We start from the raw sequence: 19,419 nt of genomic DNA, 5'->3' as shown, positions 1-19,419 counted from the left end.
ACTCTTATATCATTGTGGGAAACTCTGCATTCCGCAAACTGAGAGAGCAAAGATAATTAGGGAAGCACGCACTTCTCTAATATCAGGTCACTTTGGGGTAAGTAAAACAGTTGCACAGCTACAAAGGTTCTGCTATTGGCCAAGAATGAGTGAGACAGTTTCTAGATATGTAAAGGGGTGTGCTATGTGTGCTAAAAGCAAGCCCAGCAACAAAAAACTAGGCTTGTACACTCCATTGCCAGTTCCTTCTCACCCTTGGGAAAGCATTTCCATGGATTTTGTTGGAGGACTGCCTAAATCTAGGAAAGGTCATGATTATCTATATGTTGTTGTGGATAGGTTCAACAAAATGTGTATTTTAATACCCTGTAGTAAACAGATTACAGCTGAACAAACTGCAAAATTATTCTTTGAACATGTATGGGTTCATTTTGGATTACCCACTTCTATTATATCTGATCGAGACACCCAATTTGTGGGGAAGTTTTGGTCTAGTCTGTGGGAACTAATGGACACTAAATTAAAGAAAAGCACAGCGTTTCATTCACAAACAGATGGCTAGATAGAAGTAGTTAACAGGACAGTGATCCAGTTACTAAGAGGATATTGTAGCAAACACCCTAAGCTTTTGGATGAACACTTGTGTTATGTGCAGCATGCTTACAATAGAGCCAAACACTCTTCTACCCAGAGATCTCCTTTTGAGACCTGCTTTGGTTTCATACCAAGGTCTCCCTTGGATTTTGTCTTTGGTAAAGATACCATGGTTGATGGACACAGTGATGTGGACAAAGCAACTAGGTTCATTGAACAAATCCAGGAGATACACCAGGCAATACAGGAACAGTTGGAAAAGAGCCAGGCCAAGTACAAGTCTAGGCATGATAAGCATCAGATGGAGCATAGTTTTCAAGTTGGAGACCAAGTATAGCTGTATAACAGCAAGGACAGGATGCAAGGTGAAGGCAAGAAGCTAAAACCTATCAGGTATGGACCCTTCAGGATACTTGAGAAGATTGGTGAGAATGCTTTTCGCCTTGATCTGCCAGCTTACATGCACATCTACTCAGTCGTGAACGCAAATTGCTTGAGGTTGTTTGAACCTTCAATGATTGAGAACCCTGAAGAGCAAAGTCAATTGCCTTCTGTTGATGACCTGCTACCTGAATATCTTAATGAATTGCAGGAAGATATAGTGCTGGACAGGAAGGTAAGGATGATGCACAGTGGATAGGTGGAATACCTCATGATTGGGCTTAATGGTTTGAAGCCGAGCAGTGCGAAGTGGATTGAGATTGGATGAGTGAGACAACAGTTTCCTCACTTAGTCGATGCTTGGAGAAAACCAACTTTTGGTGGTCCAAAAGCTTTTCAGTTGGGAGGTCGTGATCCAAATCGGTTCCATAAACGATTGTCATAGAACCATGACTATATCGGGATGAAACAAATCTTGAATGAAATCCAAAACAGCAATCAAAAACACCTTGAACCAGTGGCTATGGTAGCCAGCATGGAACAACGAGGACCTTGGTCAAAGCGCGTTGACCGAGGCCCATGGAGACTACGCAGGAGGTCGATGTAGCCCCTGGGAGCCCCGAATCAAGAAAATGAGTTAATTTTCAATGCGCGTGGGCAAATAGGGCCGAAAAGGAGGAGTCTTAAGCACTCTATCGCGTGGGGGAACCAAAGGACCACGGGAGGAAAAAGGTAAAGGCGCTAAAGTACAAAGCCGAGACCCATGCCCTGGAAACCGGCAGTATTGATTGGTGCGCCCTTGAACGGTAAGCGGTTTTGGAGAAAGCGGAGCGACCACAATCAGCGATCGACACGTGGCAGCGGAGGTGAAAGAAAAACCATCATGATCGTGCGTTATCGGTCGAGAAAGTCAACCGCGCTAGACGTGTGAATGACGTTGGATCTAGAGGAGCCCAGATCAGATGGCTGAGATTGCGCCCGATAGACAGAAGCGGAATCGACAGGGGATTAAGTCGCGATTTAAGGGGATTTGGAATCTGTTGACCACCACGGTGGAGAAAGAAATGAATCGACGAACAGGCTGGCGTTGTTCCAATGGAGACACATGGCTACTTCCCGAGTGTTCATGCTGACGCCGAATAGGGAACTCCCAGCACACAGGCGATAGGCGAATCGACGCAGGCGGGAGAGGAACCGAACAGGCATGGAGGTCGAATGGCTAAAGCCATGAACAGAGACAATGAACAGAGATTCGAAGAGAGAGAATGAAGAGTCCAAGCGACCAAGAGAGACAGTGAACAGTGAACCCTGAGAGGAGGACTGAGCACAGAGAGCAGTAAAGCCAAGCAGAGGAGACAGAGGGCCGAGCTGACCACAAGCAGCATCGAGCACCAGAGAGCTTGAGGAATCAAGCCTTCCCATAGAGGAATCTATCTGGATTGAGCATCACAGTTGGCTCTTTCCATTGTAGACTGAGGGTCACAGAGCTGGTAGGAAGAACAAGAGTCTGTGTACTCCAAGTGGCTTGGGGAATCCAAGAACCACCCTGCCAAGCAAAATCTGCTTCAGGAGAACTCATATTGAGTCCTTGCATTGTAATTTCTCTGCTGAAAGACACAACAGAACAAGGCTAGGTGCACTGAAGCTAGACCGGAGACGTAGCCCTGGATAATAGGGTGAACTCCTTATTAAAAATTGTTTGTGTCTTTGTATTTCTTATTGTATTTCTCTGCTTTCTTTCCATTTATTTTCTGTGTATTGGAAATCTGATCGATTCGTTGTTTCAACAAAACAGAACACACACACCAGCACATGGGTCTGTAATACCTTTTGTTTAATAAATATTCACTGAGGTCACTCATAGGGTGATTATCAGATCATTAAGTCTCCATTTGATGCAAGTTCGGTTCAAAATAAAATTTTTGAAATTGGCGATCTAGTTTTGAAATGGCACAAAGCCCATGAGGAGAAAGGAAAGCATTCAAAGTTCCAATGACTATGGCTAGGGCCATTTCAAAGTGTTCAAAAACTAAGCCCATCAACTTTTATTCTACAAGATTTACAAGGAAAAGGGTATGCTCTTCGTTTTAATGGGCTAGTTTTAAAGAAATATTTTTATTAAGGATACCTATCCTTTTGTAAATATGCAAATAAAAATATGTATATACTGGTGTTTTAGCCATTACATTGTTAAGTAATACACTTTTGTCCTCATATTGTGCTCTCTCATCACTAAAATGAGATTTCACTGACTAAGCGAGAGATTTTTAGAAAGCAAATCATAACATTGAGGTTTAGTTTTTCAAATTATAAAAAATCTCTGAAATCTTTAATCCATTAAATTGTGAATGCTGCATAGCTTGAAAACTTCATAAAATCTAGTTATCCCTTGACTGATCACGCAAAAGGTTTTCCTTCAAAAAAAAAGAGTAAAGGCTATTATGAATTTTTAGCATGTTTTGACTTCAATTGGCATCCATTACTCTTAAGGAGTGAATATGCCTCCCCATCCACTAGTTTTAAATTTTTTTAGAGTGTAATTCAAAAATATATAAAACTTGAAAGATAAGAGGTTTCATCATGAGCCGAGTTACCATGATCATGGAAAACCAATGGTACTGACATTATCAAAATGGCCACCAAACCAAGATAATGGCTTATAGTTATATAACCTTAAGACAAGAGGTCTCATCACAAGGCGACTTGTTCAGGGTCATTATAAACCGCGAATGGCGTTGTCAAAATCTGGTCACCAAACCAGGGCAAGGACTTTCAAGCCAAATTTAAAACGAAATTGTAAAAGAAGTTTAAAGACACCTAAAAAATCTTACTATAAGTGGATGGGATATTGGCCCAAGTGTGGGTAAATTGTAACCCTTTCGAGGCTATGGACACTTGCTCGCAGTGGTGGCTCTACCGGTGACAAATATGTCTATCTTAAAAAGCTAAATTTCTAGTTTTTTTTACTTTATCTTTATAACTGATTAAATTACAAAAAATGATAACAAATTTTTTCATCAATAAGAAGGTTATGAGATAATTTACAAAATGATGAGTTCTTTTATCCAGAGTGAGTGTTGTCAAACCAAAGCTTCAAGAATTTTTATCTTTCTAAGTCTTGTCGTTTAATTGATTAAACCTTCATATATTTTTTAACAGAGATAAGTGTTTTGCCTAGTGTGTCGCCAATTGTTGTACTACTCAACAACCTCCATTATAGTTAATGGTAAAACTAATAAATAATGGGTACCCTTTTAAAAACTTTAAGGATAAGAACCAAAAACTACAATAAAACAAGGTAATCTTACCTCTATTATTTCAAAATATTAATTAAGTCAAGAGATTCCCCTTATCAGAACAAAAACATCAGAGCTTAAGATTTAAACATTGGCTTTTACTATAAAATATTCTCATCAGAAGTATAATATCGGAGTTTTCCAACAGGTCCCGTTAACAAAATAACTCTGATTAAATATGTACCGATCAGGTTTCCTAAGTCCTAAAGCCTTAAAATAATAAAGCGTTATGTTTTATGTATATCAATAAAGGTCTGATCCCGCAAGACTACCACGTAACATATCATGGTTTCCATATCAGTGGTTTTATATTAATCACCATTTCAAATCCCCCTTCCATCCAATCTCTGATATACCTCCTTGCTATATTCCCTGATATGCGACCCCGACAATCCTCTGACCCTTTGATATTTGTTTCACCTCCTACCTCCGATCTCCAATATACCACTCGCTTATATATCGCAATTGTTATATCAGGGATTTTCTAATTGGTAGCTATCCTTTCAAATCACCGATATCAAAACACCGATGTGAAACCACTGATAATTCTTCCCACCTATAATTCTAAACTTCTATACGTTATAAGCCTATCAGAGGTAAATGATATCACAAGATTTAATGGTGCGACAATGAATTTTCACCGATAAAGTTTTCCGATATGCTGACACGTAATGCGACCCATGTGAATTCATGCTTTATCAATAAATGGCCAAATGTGGAGAATTAATGGTTTTCGATAAAATAACCAACTTCATTATTACTAACGATTTCCTGAGATTCGACTCATAAAGGTATTGGATTATTGTGTAATTGGTTATTTGCGAAGTGATTGGATTTGAATGTTAGTTACTCATCACTCTTGTCATATACAACATAATCCAAAGTCTGAGCATATAATATATAACCCAAAGTCCTTGGCGAACATTCATATGTTAACATATCTCAAAATCCTGACCTTATTATAACCCAAAGATCATATTACAAAGTGGCACTAATGTTTTATAATGCGTGTATAACATATATCAGGAAAATATGGATATCGAAGTTTTTCATGGTTCGCTCTTATAAAAATTTACAATATGGCCTCAGGCCCAAATTTTCGATATGCCCCATTTTTTTGTTACATTCCACCTCCAAAGTGCCCCATCAAAACTGTTACGATAGAGTCACTCTAGTCGCAGGCCTGATATAATAATCAACTGCAGTCTATATTGTCGCGTCCGTATCTATCACAACTTTTCAAAGGTATTCCACTCCAGAAGATCTGATCTTTGATTGTAATATCCTTCCAACCTCCGATCTCTAATTGCAATATTTCATTCACCTCTGATATTGCATCTCGTTAATATTGTGATATGTCATTGTGTTACTTCGGTGATTCCCAATTTGATCTGGACTCGATATGGTATTGATTTTCGTCTAATCAGAATTCTACATCCCTCCATATCGCAAATTTTGTGGTGTGCGACCATTTGAAATCACCAATAAAATGGATGTGATTCAGTTATTAAAAATAGGTCAATGCAATATCGCATCCACTCCATATCGCATTTGGCGTTTTTCCTCTGTGTCCAGTGTTAAAAGCTTCGATTTCAATTTCTCTGATACCACTCAACTCCTAACACCTATCCATTCCATGGGGCCACTGTGTATATAATTGTTAATACGATAACTTTTTTTTTATTGGTTTTGTTTTAATAAAAGTATGTTGGTTGTTATAGTTTCCTCCATTTCTAAATGGAAAATCTCTTATTGGTTTTGTCTATTGTAACAAAGAGCTCTGAATCAAGGCCAACATTTAAACTAATTCCATCCACCACCAATATGAATCATCTAGCAGGGGTCAAATTTGTTCCATGACTATTTCAGTTTTAAACGAACTTGAGCCAACGGGATTATTCTCATCAACAAACCAATTTGGGTAATTCATTGGACCTACTTCCATCACATCCTTCCCACTGTCGCATTCATACTATAATCATTCTATTTTTTGAGGGATTTTAGGGAAACTATTTCTATCCCGATCAACAAAACATCAAGCTTAAAGCATTTAACAAAGGAAAATAACCCCCAACAATGAACGAAAAGCCTTAGCACCTTAAGGCTAAGATGATGGTCACAGCCATCGGTCATATGGTGAAAAAATGCAGGAAGGGGCTAAAAGCGCAAGGGGTCAATGATCCAGTCGTTACAACCTGCAGGCACATTCTGTTGGTCCTGTCTTCATCAATGGATCTATCTCCATTCTAATCTCAGAGATTGGAACATTTGCAAAGGAGAGGTCAAGGATATGGACATCACTCCCATTTATGACAAAGGAAATGTCAGCTCAGGGGGAAAATGTTTGCGAATAAGATGGATGAGTCGGAAACTACCTTGGACCATTAGACCCTCAATATCTGAAATATCCGAAAAGGCGAAATGATCAGCCATACCGCAAAGCATCATCGATAAAGGTTGAGTCAATAAGTATTGTCGAAATGGTATATTCTTGCTAGGCTGACGAATCTTCTATAGTGTCGCAAAGAACAACCTCACCATAAAAATCCTATCGCCTTAATAACAATGAGTTGGACTTCAAATTTTTTGAACTCCTAGAATCGGCGTATCTATTATTTGTAAAATGAAAGCTTAATTCCTTGAAAACAACAAATCTATACTTTAGATGCAATTCTTTATTATTGTTAAATATTTTAATTCATCTATTTTAATGTTTCTAAATTTGTAGAGATTTCAAAAAGGGATTTTAATTACTAACCAATATCCTATCATATTCATGAGATTTTAAAAATATAAAAAATCAAATTATATATTAAGCGTCATGGAGGTATTTCTAGTTAAAACAAATTTATAGGTATGAGAGAGGTGTATAGAGTAAAGAAATTTATAGGTATTGTGGAGGTGTCATAAGTATTGAACAATGGATTGCTTGGCAAAAAAATAAATATAATATCAATAATGGTGAAAGTTTTTTTCCAAAACAAAATTCAACAATAAAGTTATACAATTTGTCCCTTCTTGATATTTGCCCAAAACCTTTATATATGGAAAAATGGTTGAGAACTAGAGCCCTTGTGTTACATACCTTTGTATGTATCAATTAATCCCTCATGCAAGAACCTTCCCCGTAATATTTTCATTTGTATTTATATATGTAGGATTTTAACTCTATTTTTGTATAGTTTGTTTTATTATATGATGGTTCTATGCATTTGTAAAATAACATAACTTGATCCCATATTTAAGAGTAGAGGTGGTCATGAGTTCAAACTTCAAAGAGATTACCTACAAACCTTGACTTTTCACTATTTGAGGTTCTTTTGAGTGGATAATTTTGATTGGGAAAACAAAGATTTATAGGTTTTGATAATGATGGGGAAGCCAATCTCACTCCATAATATATGTGATCCCTCCACATAGCCTCAAGGGGATTTGTGTACTTTCCTTTTCTCATTACACAAGAAAATGATAATGATTACCTCAATTTTATCGAGCTCAGTGAAATAATTAGGTCTTCTATTTGGAAAAATGTGTCTTAGCCCTCATATGAAAATGATTTGCTTCTTGTGATGTCCAATCTTAATTTTAATATATGAAAAACATAATACAATGATAGGGTACTAGAAATAAAGGACATATTTCTACCTAAAGGATAGAATGCCCCTAGGTCACATTGAGCCCCAAGATTATAATTCCTTTCATCTCAAATAATGAAAATACATTTAAGTTTGAATAGTAAGAAAATATAAATGTGTTATTAGGTAGATCATTTGCCTAAATATTACTACAATGAAAATATTAATAAATAGATATATATTTTCCTTAAAATATCTATAACATTAGGGATTTAAGGGGCACAAAATTAAGACTTGAGGTAGTTCATCTTTATATATATATATATATATATATATATATATATATATATAGATATACCCTTTAGAGAATGCATGACCACTTACTAGATTAAGAGAGGGATGAAAACAATATAACAGCAAGCCTCCAAACCCAAGGCTATCTCACTATAATAACATACTCTCTATTTTCAATGTTAATTCACTTGTTTTCTTATATTTGGATTACTTTTCTGATTTTGTGTTTGTAAGAATTTTGCCCTATTTATTTACTTGATGTAGAAATAAAAAGGAGCATTAAAAAGGGATTCATACAATATCTCTAATTATGGTTTTGAATTGCATAGATGTATTGGGAGGGGAGATTAACAAATGGATATTGAAACTTGTTTTAGATATTTGGTGAAATTAAAAGTATTTTAAACATATTATAAATAAACATTATATACCATGCTATATCATAGGTTCTGTTGTGGCCTTTTCTAGCACTTGCAACACGAGTGCTTCAGGAGACCTATAAATCCTCCTAGAGACAGCCTCTGGGTTGATTGTAGACCAGTGCCTAGGACATCTTAGATAGAGGAGTGCATGGAAGACTATGAGTGAGGTTTCTTTTGCACTCCAATTGTCATGTAGTTAAAAAGGTTATAAAGGGGATTGGTTCAATCGACCTTCATTAAGGTAGACTCAAACCAACACATGGATCCAAATGCGAGGTGTATATTGGGGCAATCTCAAAGAGAAATGTCTTCTTCTAGTGGCCGACACACAAAAATGAGAAAGCTTAATACTAAAGTTGTAGAGATGGTGGAGAGGAGGAAAGGAAGGAGGGAAATAGATGCATAGGGCTATAGACAAACAAAATCCTCAACAACAATGTTCCAACAGAATTCTAAAGAGGAAGGAGGTGAAATGGTAGAATCATCGGTATGCTAATTAAAGTTTCATGCCAGATATAACATGGGTATCATTAGCACCAAAAAGCATGAGTAAATCTGGGCTCACAAAGGTACTGTAGGTTAATCCAATAATACAAATAAATCCGCAATTACTACACATATTGTATGCTATTGAATAACACAAGTAAATATGTAATATAATGCAGGTATTTTTCTATATTTAGTAGCCTAAATAAATCCATCAATCAAGGAGAAACCAACATCTTCATTACACTATTTCAGAGAAGGGAAAACAAAAGTGAAATGAGATTTACCAAGAGGAAACATGCTTCACATTGATCTGCTTAGAATCACCAGGGAGTTTCATTAATCCAATATGAATCTAACATACCAATCCATTTACATTCAACCAAGATATCACTCAAATCCTTCATGGACAAGCAAGTAGAACCAAAGTGGAATCGTAGAAATCTTGACCCGTAGGTGAAAAATTCCGGAACCTCTTTAGAATGTTGCTTCCCCTTGTTTATAAGTAGAGGGGGAGCTTAGATTACAGTTACAAAATATCTCAGTCAAAGGCCAGCTATCTGATGTACTAGCTGCCTCGGCTTTTGATAGCTCCTGTTGCCCCAAAAAGATTTCTAAGGAGCTGAGCCCTTTCTTGGAAACAAAAATCATGCAAAGAAAGAGGAGGATTGAAATATGATGGAGGAAGTGCCCCCCTTGTTGCTCCTATGAAAGGCCTCTGATCAAGCCACATCTCAGTTGTGATGTGCTTCTCTTGTTGTTTGGTAATTTCCTATCACTTCTGCCTTAATTGCCTGAATAGCTTGTTTTCTAGAGTATGGAGTGGGTTGACTATGAGTGTCTGTCGCAAAGTAGAAATGGAGACCCTCCCAACAGTCCTTTGCTGTGTATAGGAGTGGAGCACCATGTTGTGCCATTAAGTCTTCCTGAGCGCCCCTTACTGGTTTATCATTGCGCCACTACTTCATTCAACGCTTTTAGCTGCCGACCCATCCGTCTTAAGACTCTGTACCATGTGCTCGGAGCCTTACGCCAATGGGACCTTTCCTCTTAAATCAGTGTTTATAGGGCGAGACCTTCCGATCTTCTTTAGCCCCTTTACTTCGGCCCCTTTCTGTAATTTCATTCATATGACTAGGGGCTTGAACCAAGTGCTTAGCCCTCAGGTGCTAATGCCTTTAGACTCTTGTGCAGGGAGCTTTTTCCTTTATTAATTATAATCTCACACACCAGTGGTATATAGTGCTTGCCTTCGATAACACCCCTTGAAACTTGCGATCATCGATCTGCGTGACTTGGCCCACCTTGGGTATTGCAATCGCAACACGGGAGAGGGAGAGACCCATCCACTTCTTTTCATAGCGTGAGTCAACTGTCCGAACGCAAACTCCTTATAAGGTAGAACACATGAAATATTGCATCCGGGAGGATCCCCTGCATATCGCAATCGCAAGCCGGAAGGGGCTTCGGCGAAGGAGAAAATTTGACCTATGTGACCGCCGTTCATCAATATGTGACTTTAGTGCATGCCCTTGGTTCTTCGGACCTCCCTGTGATCGTGGGTCAGCCCCCTTTGTCAAAGCCTTTTTTACGGCAAATCACAATCACAAATATGTAATTAGAGTTGCGACCTTTTACCTTTGTTAATCGCCGATCTAGAGGATTGGTGACATCATCCTTGCCACATGTCACCTTGTGAGTTTTGACACGTGTCACCCATAAAATTCCCCCATAGAACCCCTGAAAATGTCGAATCTGCATCCCACATGTCCTACGTACTGGCACATCACCTTTGTACTGCCACGTGATGATGACGTCAACTACCATGTCATTTGTGAGGACCAATGATAGTCTGCCACGTGGCCCCCTGGAGGAGAGAGAAAAAGCTCATTTGTCCCTGTTTTGCACCAATTTCCTTTATTAAATGATTTCGCCCTTCCCTGACGATTTAACACTATATCGACGAATTTCCATTTCGCAGTGTTTTTAACCCCAGTCATGTCCCGAATCGTTGATCGTCAATGTTGCAGGAAGTGCAATATGTGAGACCTTTAAAATCCTGCCACATGCCTCCCTGGAGGAGAGAGAAAGGGGATCCGCCTACCCTTGGTTTTTCAGTGATTTTATCTGTTAAATGAAATTGGCCCCTCCTAGCGCTTTAACACTCAGGGCCCGAATTATCGGCAATTTTAGTGTTTATTGGCGTTCGGAAATGTTTATGACCCTTTACCTGTGTGCACCTCGTTGCACCTACAATCATCGATATGTGATATTGGCGTTCAGCATCATGAACCGTCGATATGCTATGTGTCGTGGGCCATCTGACCGCTGATTATGATTTGAGCTATGCCTTGGTCCCGCTGATAGCCGATTTGCAATATCGGAGATCGGTTGATTGTTGATCTTACTGCCTACCTTTGCTGCTGAAGGAAACTCTGATTGCGATTTGCGATGAGCCTTTTCCTTTGGGCTATTTCCCTTTGTTTTCTAGCTTTCCAAGGGTAACTTTAAAATTGCTCCAACTTCTAATCCAAAAGTCCATTTTTGGACTTCCACATATCGTTGGAAAGCTTATCACGAGCACTATGCAATGGAGAGGGACTGATTAAAATCTAGGAGCTTTTGTGGCTTGGGAAATCGCTGCAAACTTTACTACTTTTTTGCACTCTAGGCAACTGATAACTTGTAAAGCAATAAGTGAAGTTTTATTTTGGGGGGATTTATTATCTATTTATCAAAAACTATATTAAAAAAAATGTAAATACTTAGCTCTCAATTATGGATTTATTATGTAAATATGTTTGTTTAGGTTTTTTTTGGTTTTGGAATATGGTTTAAAGTTGTTTTTGGCTATAGCTAAGAGTAAGTTTTTTTTTTTTTTTCAAATGAAAAACCGCAGTAGGGTTGATCACGGGCTCTGCTAGGGTTCTGTGAACACCTGCACACGGCGCCGACAACAGGGTAGAATACTCTGGCCCAGACTCTGAGCAATCTGCAGCACCCCGGCCTGAAGCGCATACGAGCCAGGGATGGAGCAGCCCCAGGGGGGGGCGACTGGACCCTCCCCATCGCAGTCAAATTCTGAGCACCAAGTAATCTTCGGTTCAGTGAACGAAGAAATACTGAACAGGGGAAAAAACCCTCAATCAGATCTCAACAATGACAATAACAGCAAAGAAAACAATGGCACAACGCAAGAAGAAAACGACATACCTGGAGAACAGCCGCAAATCACCTCTAGCACCTGCCGACCGGCGGCTAAGGTCAGACCAAGGATCGAGTTGCCTGGAGACCAGATCGATGATAGAATACAGTTCATGAAGGACCATGCCCTCATTGGCAAGTTCATCGGTTTCTGGCCAACTGAACGGGCCCTAAATGGATGGATAGCTGCCAAATGGAAACCCAAAGGGGATGTAACGCTACAATTAGGGCCGAAAGGATTCTTCACTGCGATATTCTACTGCCCGGAGGATAAACACAGAATCCTAGTAGGAGGACCCTATTTTTTCAACTCGGCTGGACTTTACCTACGCGACTGGATCCCCAAATTTAACCCGGACAAAGAAGATCTTTCATGGGCTCCTGTGTGGATCAGATTGTATTCGCTCCCGGACGAATACTGGGCGGAGGAGCTCCTCAAAAGGATCGGCAATGGGATCGGCGATTTCATCAAGGTCGCAGAGGAAACCCTATCTCGTAAGTACACCTCCTATGCCAGGATTTGCGTTTTTATTCGCCTTAATGAGCCTCTCCCTGAGTCAGTTGAGCTTGCTCATCGGGATGAAGAGTGGATACAGCCTCTTGATTACGAGCATGTCCCGTTCCGGTGCAGAAAATGTCATGCCCTAGGTCATCTTTTCAGGGATTGTCCTCTGAATATTCACTCTAACCCTTCTGATCCCTCAGGTGCCTCAGCTCAGGATGGCTTCACTAAAGTTTCCAGCAGGAAACGTGCGCATAAAAAGCCCTCTAATGGTCCCAAATCCCAGCCCCGCAAGCCGCATGGCCCAGTAACCAAGAACAGCTTCGACATTCTTGGTCAATCCTCTGTCGATCCCTCCTCCAGTAAGGAGACCGCTCAAGATCACCCCTCCTCCTCTTCCCCTCCCCTCTCCTCCTTCTCCCCTCCCAAATCCTCCGCCCCCCTTTCTAACCCCATCATTTTGCAAAGAGACAAGACTAGCACGGATGACAAACTCAATAATATGGAGGTGGATGGTAAAAATGACATTCCCCAGAATCTTGATCCAGATAATGAAAATAGCAACCAAGTGCAGTTAATGGACGAGGAACCGGAGAGTATCGATCTGCAAGGTCTCGATCTCTTAGAAATGGAGGCCGCATGCAGAAGGAAAGCATATGATACCATCCCCGAAATTCAACTTGACAAGCTAGAATTGGTCATCTCTCGCGCCTATTACCAGAACCAACTGGGAATTCAGCCAGGCAGCCAATGGGACAGTACTCAGCGACACAAAGACTCAAAAAAAAGAGGACGAAAGACAGATTTGCAAAGGACGATGGAAATTGGGAAAATCTTAGTCGATTCCGGTCGCTACGCCAAATTGACTAAGTATTTCAAGCCCTCTACCAATAGTTAACCATGAAAGTTATATCCTGGAATATAAGAGGGCTCAATAGCCCTGGAAAACGCAGGATGTTGAAAAATATGATAAAGATGGAAAAGCCCCAAATTTGCTTCATCCAGGAGACTAAATGCAACAGCTCTATGCTAGACAGCTTCTTCTCAAAAGCTTGGCCAGGCTGCAATACTGTTGCGGTCGATGCTTCTGGAGCCTCAGGAGGTTTAGCCATAGCCTGGAATACTCAAGCAGTCGCCCTCTCTGACTTTCAAGCGACGCATCATCTGATTCAGGCCACCTTTCACATTTTGGGGACAAACATTCACGGCAATCTGTCAAATGTCTACTTCCCGCAAGACAATAGCAGCAAGATAGAGCTTTTGGACACTATCGAGGTCCTCAGCAACAGTAGGAAATTCCCGCTATGGATTGCTGCAGGGGATTTCAACATGATCACAAAATCAGAAGAAAAGCTGGGAGGAAGAAGCAGATTGGAGCCTGAGGTTGATCGATTCAAAGAATTCATAAACTCGGCTTCCCTTATTGACATGCCGTTCTGCAATGGAACCTTCACTTGGAGCAATCGCAGGGCAGGCAAGCATCAAATCGCCTCCAAGCTGGACCGCTTCCTCCTCTCGGACAATGCGGTTCACATCGGAGGGGACTTCTCTGCATCCATTCTAGCCCATTCCGGATCAGACCATTGGCCAATAGCTCTTCAATGGCGAAGACCCGGCAACACAATCAAAAAACCTTTCAGGTTTGAAGGATTCTGGCTCACTCATCCCAATTTCAAAGAGTTTGTCAAGAATATCTGGACCTCATTCATCCCCCCGGAAGGAGCAAGAATGTACCAATTTCAGAAGAAATTAACATTTCTCAAGAGCCATCTTAAACGATGGAATAAAGAAACCTTTGGCAACATCTTCGAGGAGAAGAAAAAGCTCATTCAGGACCTGGATAACCTTCACCAGCAGATCATCACAGAGGGACACACGGAAGAAACGCTGGAGAAGGAACGCCACATTCACAACTTATTAGAGGAAAGAGGGAAGCAGGAAGAAATCTATTGGAAGCAGAAGTCAAGGGTCCGTTGGTTGAAGGAAGGGGAGCGTAACACTAAATTCTTTCATAGAACAACAGTACAACGAAGAATGACCAATAACATCCCCTTCATTCAAAATCAAGCAGGAGACAAGATAGAAACGCATGAAGGGATTGAAGCCGAGCTCCTCAATCACTTCCAAGAAGTTCATCAAGAGCAGGGTGAAGAAAGGCAACAAGCCATAAACAAAATTACCAGCAATATTCCAAAACTTATCACTGAGAAACAAAATGAGCACTTAATGAGACCTATCAGCATAGAGGAGGTGGATGATGCCATGAAACAACTCAAGGAGGGCAAAGCTCCCGGTCCCGATGGATTCACAACGACATTCTTTCATGCCTTCTGGGATATGCTAAAAGAGGAAGTCTGGCAGATAGTAGAAGAATCCAGAGCAACACGATGGCTTCTTCCCTCTCTCAATGCTACCTTCATAGCCCTCATTCCCAAGGAGGCAGAATCCATTACTCCAGACAAATTCCGCCCCATAGCACTATGCAATGTCATCTACAAAGTAATTTCAAAGGTCATAGCTAATCGGCTCAAACCGCTTTTGCCTGCACTAATTTCTAAGGAGCAATCAGGTTACGTAGAGGGACGACACATAATGGACGGCATCCTGCTCTCTCACGAAATCATCCACTCTCTCAAAAACTCCAAGCAAGCAGGTATGCTTCTCAAGCTAGATCTTTCAAAAGCCTTTGATAAACTTAACTGGCAATATATTCATCACATGCTAAAAGCCTTTGGTTTTTGTCCTTCGTGGATTCGATGGATCCTGAACATGATTAACTCCACTCATTTCTCCATTTTGATCAACGGCTTTCCTTCCCGCTCGTTCAATCCCTCCAGAGGTATCCGGCAAGGAGATCCCCTTTCTCCTTTTCTTTTTGTCTTGATGGCCGAAGGGCTTGGAAGGCACATCAAGCAAGCTCTTAGCCTGAGGAAAATTAAAGGTATCTCTGTGCACAACTCCCCCGCCCTCTCCCATCAGCAATTCGTTGACGACACAATGCTGTTTGGCTATCCCTCAGCTCAAGAAGCCCGTAGACTCAAAGGTCTCCTCCAGGACTTCTCTCTGGCGTCTGGCATGTCCATCAATTGCTCCAAATCGCAAATTTTCTTTTTCCACACCCCCCCGGCTGTCAAGTCTGCTGTCTCCCGCATTTTAGGCTTCTCCTCTGCCTCTCTACCCTCCAAGTACTTAGGAGCCCCCCTCACTGCTTCGGCTATCAAGCACTCTGCTTGGCGCTCCCTTCTGGAAAAAATTGAAAGTCGACTCAATCTCTGGACTCACAGGTCGCTTAATCTAGCCAGTCGAATGGTGCTCATCAAATCGATTTTGCAAGCTATGCCCCTTTACTTGTTTTCTTCCTTGGCTGCACCCAAATGGGTCTTGAAAAGTCTAAGGAACTTGCAGAGAAACTTCTTATGGAGCAGCTCAGCCACCAATCAAAAATGGGCCTTAGTCAGATGGACAAAAGTCTGCATGCCCAAGGACAAAGGAGGAATTGGGCTAAGAGACCCTGAACACAGTAACGCCATCATGAATGCCAAGATCTGGTGGCAGTGGCTCACCAACCCGGAAAAACCTTGGGGAACGATATGGACAGCGAAGTATGCAGACAACAGACCCCAAGAGGAACTCATAAGATTCACCCCAACTGAAAAAGGCTCTTTGATATGGAATGCTGCAAAGCAACACCATCATATTATACAACAGCATAGCTTTTGGGAGATCAGAAATGGTTGCAGTGCAAGGTTTTGGACGGACGCCTGGAATCAAATGCCAAAACTCACGAACATTCTCCACCCCACAATGACACCAACGAGGCAGGATCAACAACAGGAAAAGGTCCAATCTTACTGGCAACCAGAGCTCGACGAAGGATTCAGAATATGGAAAACCAGCAGCCAAATCCTTAACAGGGAGGAGGATAGGATGTATCAGGAACTGGATGAGGAATTAAGGAAAAGAAGAATAAGAACGAACAATGGAGAGGACATTCTCCGTTGGGGATACCTGCCCAAAGGAACTTACACCACTGCTGAAGCCTACAAAACGCTCTGTAACTTTGCAGATAACCCCGACCCTCTATGGAAAAAAATTTGGGAACTTGGACCATGGCCAAAAATCTCTTACTTCCTCTGGCTGATAGGGCACAAAAAGATTCTTACCTGGGAAAATCTCAGAAAGAGGAACTTCCATGGCCCCTCGATCTGCCACAATTGTCTAAAGGATGAGGAAACCCTCCAGCATCTACTGAATACCTGCCCTTTTGCCAAGCTTCTATGGAACAGGGTCAGCTTCAGATGTCAACGACAAAGCATAATGGAGGACGATATTATTATCTCCCTAAGGCTATGGCCCAAGCAACCTTACAAAAGCTCCCTTCTAAATCACCTATGGCGTATTATCCCTGGGATAGTTCTTTGGAATATTTGGAAGGAACGAAATCAACGTATCTTCAAGAACAAAAGATCGATGCCAGAGGTAATATGGGGCAAAATCCAAGGCAACATTCAAGAAACTCTGGCGCTCCAAAGCTGGACCAAAGAAGACAGACCAACTGAGGACAGTGAGAAGAACATTCTAAGAAACTGGCAGCTGCAATTACCCCAAGAACCCCAAAAAAGCAACCTCCACAATAGCAGCAGCAATAGAAAAGAATGTCGCTGGATCGCTCCGCCTGAAAATTCATACAAGCTGAACTTTGATGGAGCCTCCAAAGGCAACCCAGGGGCTGCGGGGTTTGGAGGCATTATCAGAAACCATGAGGGCTCCCCTATTCAGATCTACCTAGGAAGCATTGGATGGGACACCAACAACTCAGCTGAGTTGGAGGGGCTATGGCAGGGACTTCAAATTGCCTGGAACCTTAATCTCCAACCCTTAATTGTTGAAGGGGACTCTCAAATACTCATAAACATGGTAACCCGTATACATAATGGCTCACAAGCGAGGAAAATTGCACCCAGCTGGAGACTTGAGGCTAGATTAAATGAAATCGCGCACAGAATTGATCATGCAAGGGCTATTTCCTTCAATCACACCCGACGAGAAGGAAACAAGGTTGCAGATCTCCTGGCCAATATAGGGGTTGAAACCAGCACCCCTCTACTCTCAGGCAACACTAACATCATTTCCAACAGGCAGCAGCTCCAGGAGTATGAAAGCTTAATTCAAGAGGAGGCTACTGCCCCGGATGCGGGTGCCACCATGCAAGACCTGGTAAGGCCACTTGCCACGGTCGACAGGACATGCGACGGACGGAGGGCATTAAGGCTCCTCGCCGCCACCTCCCATCGACCAGCAACGCAGCACTCGAGCCTTAATGAAGGTGCAGGTACCACAGAGAAGGAGGATGGCCGCATTCAATGCGGGGACATTCCGGAAGAATGAAGAGGTTGTTAAATTTGTCGATTGGGATGCAGATGAAGCCCACTGCGATGGTGTTCCTGCTCTGCAACCTGAGATTTCTGGAGTCATTGTGGAATTGGGGGAGGCTGGCCGACTGCTGGTCCTCCCTGGTTCATGCCTACAGTCATTTGTTTGTCACAGTGAGCCGAATTGGGTGGAAGCTTCGTCTGAGGAAGCGGAATTTGGAAGAATGGTCCGTGAACGAATGCCATGTCACCGGGGTAGAGGCTCAGGGAGAGCCAGATCCGCTCGAGGGCCTACAGCCGACCTACACCACCATTGCTACTGTGTTTATTGTCACCGACGAGGAGGAGCACCTCAGGTGCAGCCGAGTCAATATGTGGAAGTGGGAGGGTCCAGCAATGGAGAGCAATCTCTACCTGCATTCGGCTCTGTCATCTTCTCACTGCGCAATCCCAGAGAAAATTTGGGCATCAATGCTCATATTTCAGTATTGTTTACCAGAATCACGGACGAAAATGAAGCCGGCCTGCCTCGGCCACCTGCAATGGAGAATCCCTCGGACATTGAAGAGAGACTTCACCCGGCGCGAGAGGGAAAACTGCCTCTGGCTATGGAGGAAGAATGCCGGCTCGTGGATAAAGGTAAAAGGCCTTTGGGGGAGGCCTCAAGCTCACGGGAGGCGGAATTGCGGGAGAAAGAACCTGATCTGCCGGCCTTCATGGACGGCCTACCAGAAGGACATGGCTGGGCGTGGATTCGGGAAGCCAAACCAGGGGAGGACGAGCCAGAGGATGATGAGCAAGAGGGCTAAGCCCAGGTGGCTCTCATGCATGCAGTCTGGACGCGTGTGGGATCGTGGTCGGTTCTCTCTCCTGTGGGATCGTGGTCGGTTCTCTCTCCTGTGGAATCGTGGTCGGTTCTCTCTCCTGCTGTCTTTAGTCGTTCTAGTTTGCTTTTTTCTGTTATATGTTGGGTCTCGGTCATATGTATCTTCTGCTGTTTCTGGGTCACTCTTCCGTTATGGAATGGAGTTTTGTTTGGTTTGGGCTATCTCCACAAGCCCTAGTTCTATGTGACAGTCTCTGCCCCTGCGTGGGCTTCACAGAGTTGCCTTTTGTCTTTTTGCTGGCGGTTGTAAGGCGCAATCTAGGGACCTTCAGGTGTGCTTCTCAGAAATGTAATGGGTTGGGGGGCTATGCTACAGCTGCCATGGAGCCACATGAGCAGCAAGACATATCGCATGTAATTTTCAGCTGTAAATATTAATACATAGTAGTTAATGTTGCTTAGAAAAA

The sequence above is a fragment of the Pinus tabuliformis genome, chromosome X (assembly GCF_031772625.1).
Source record: "Pinus tabuliformis cultivar Carrire ecotype Pingquan chromosome X, CPIR1, whole genome shotgun sequence".
NCBI lineage: Eukaryota > Viridiplantae > Streptophyta > Pinopsida > Pinales > Pinaceae > Pinus > Pinus tabuliformis.
This window is presented reverse-complemented; position numbering follows the sequence as displayed.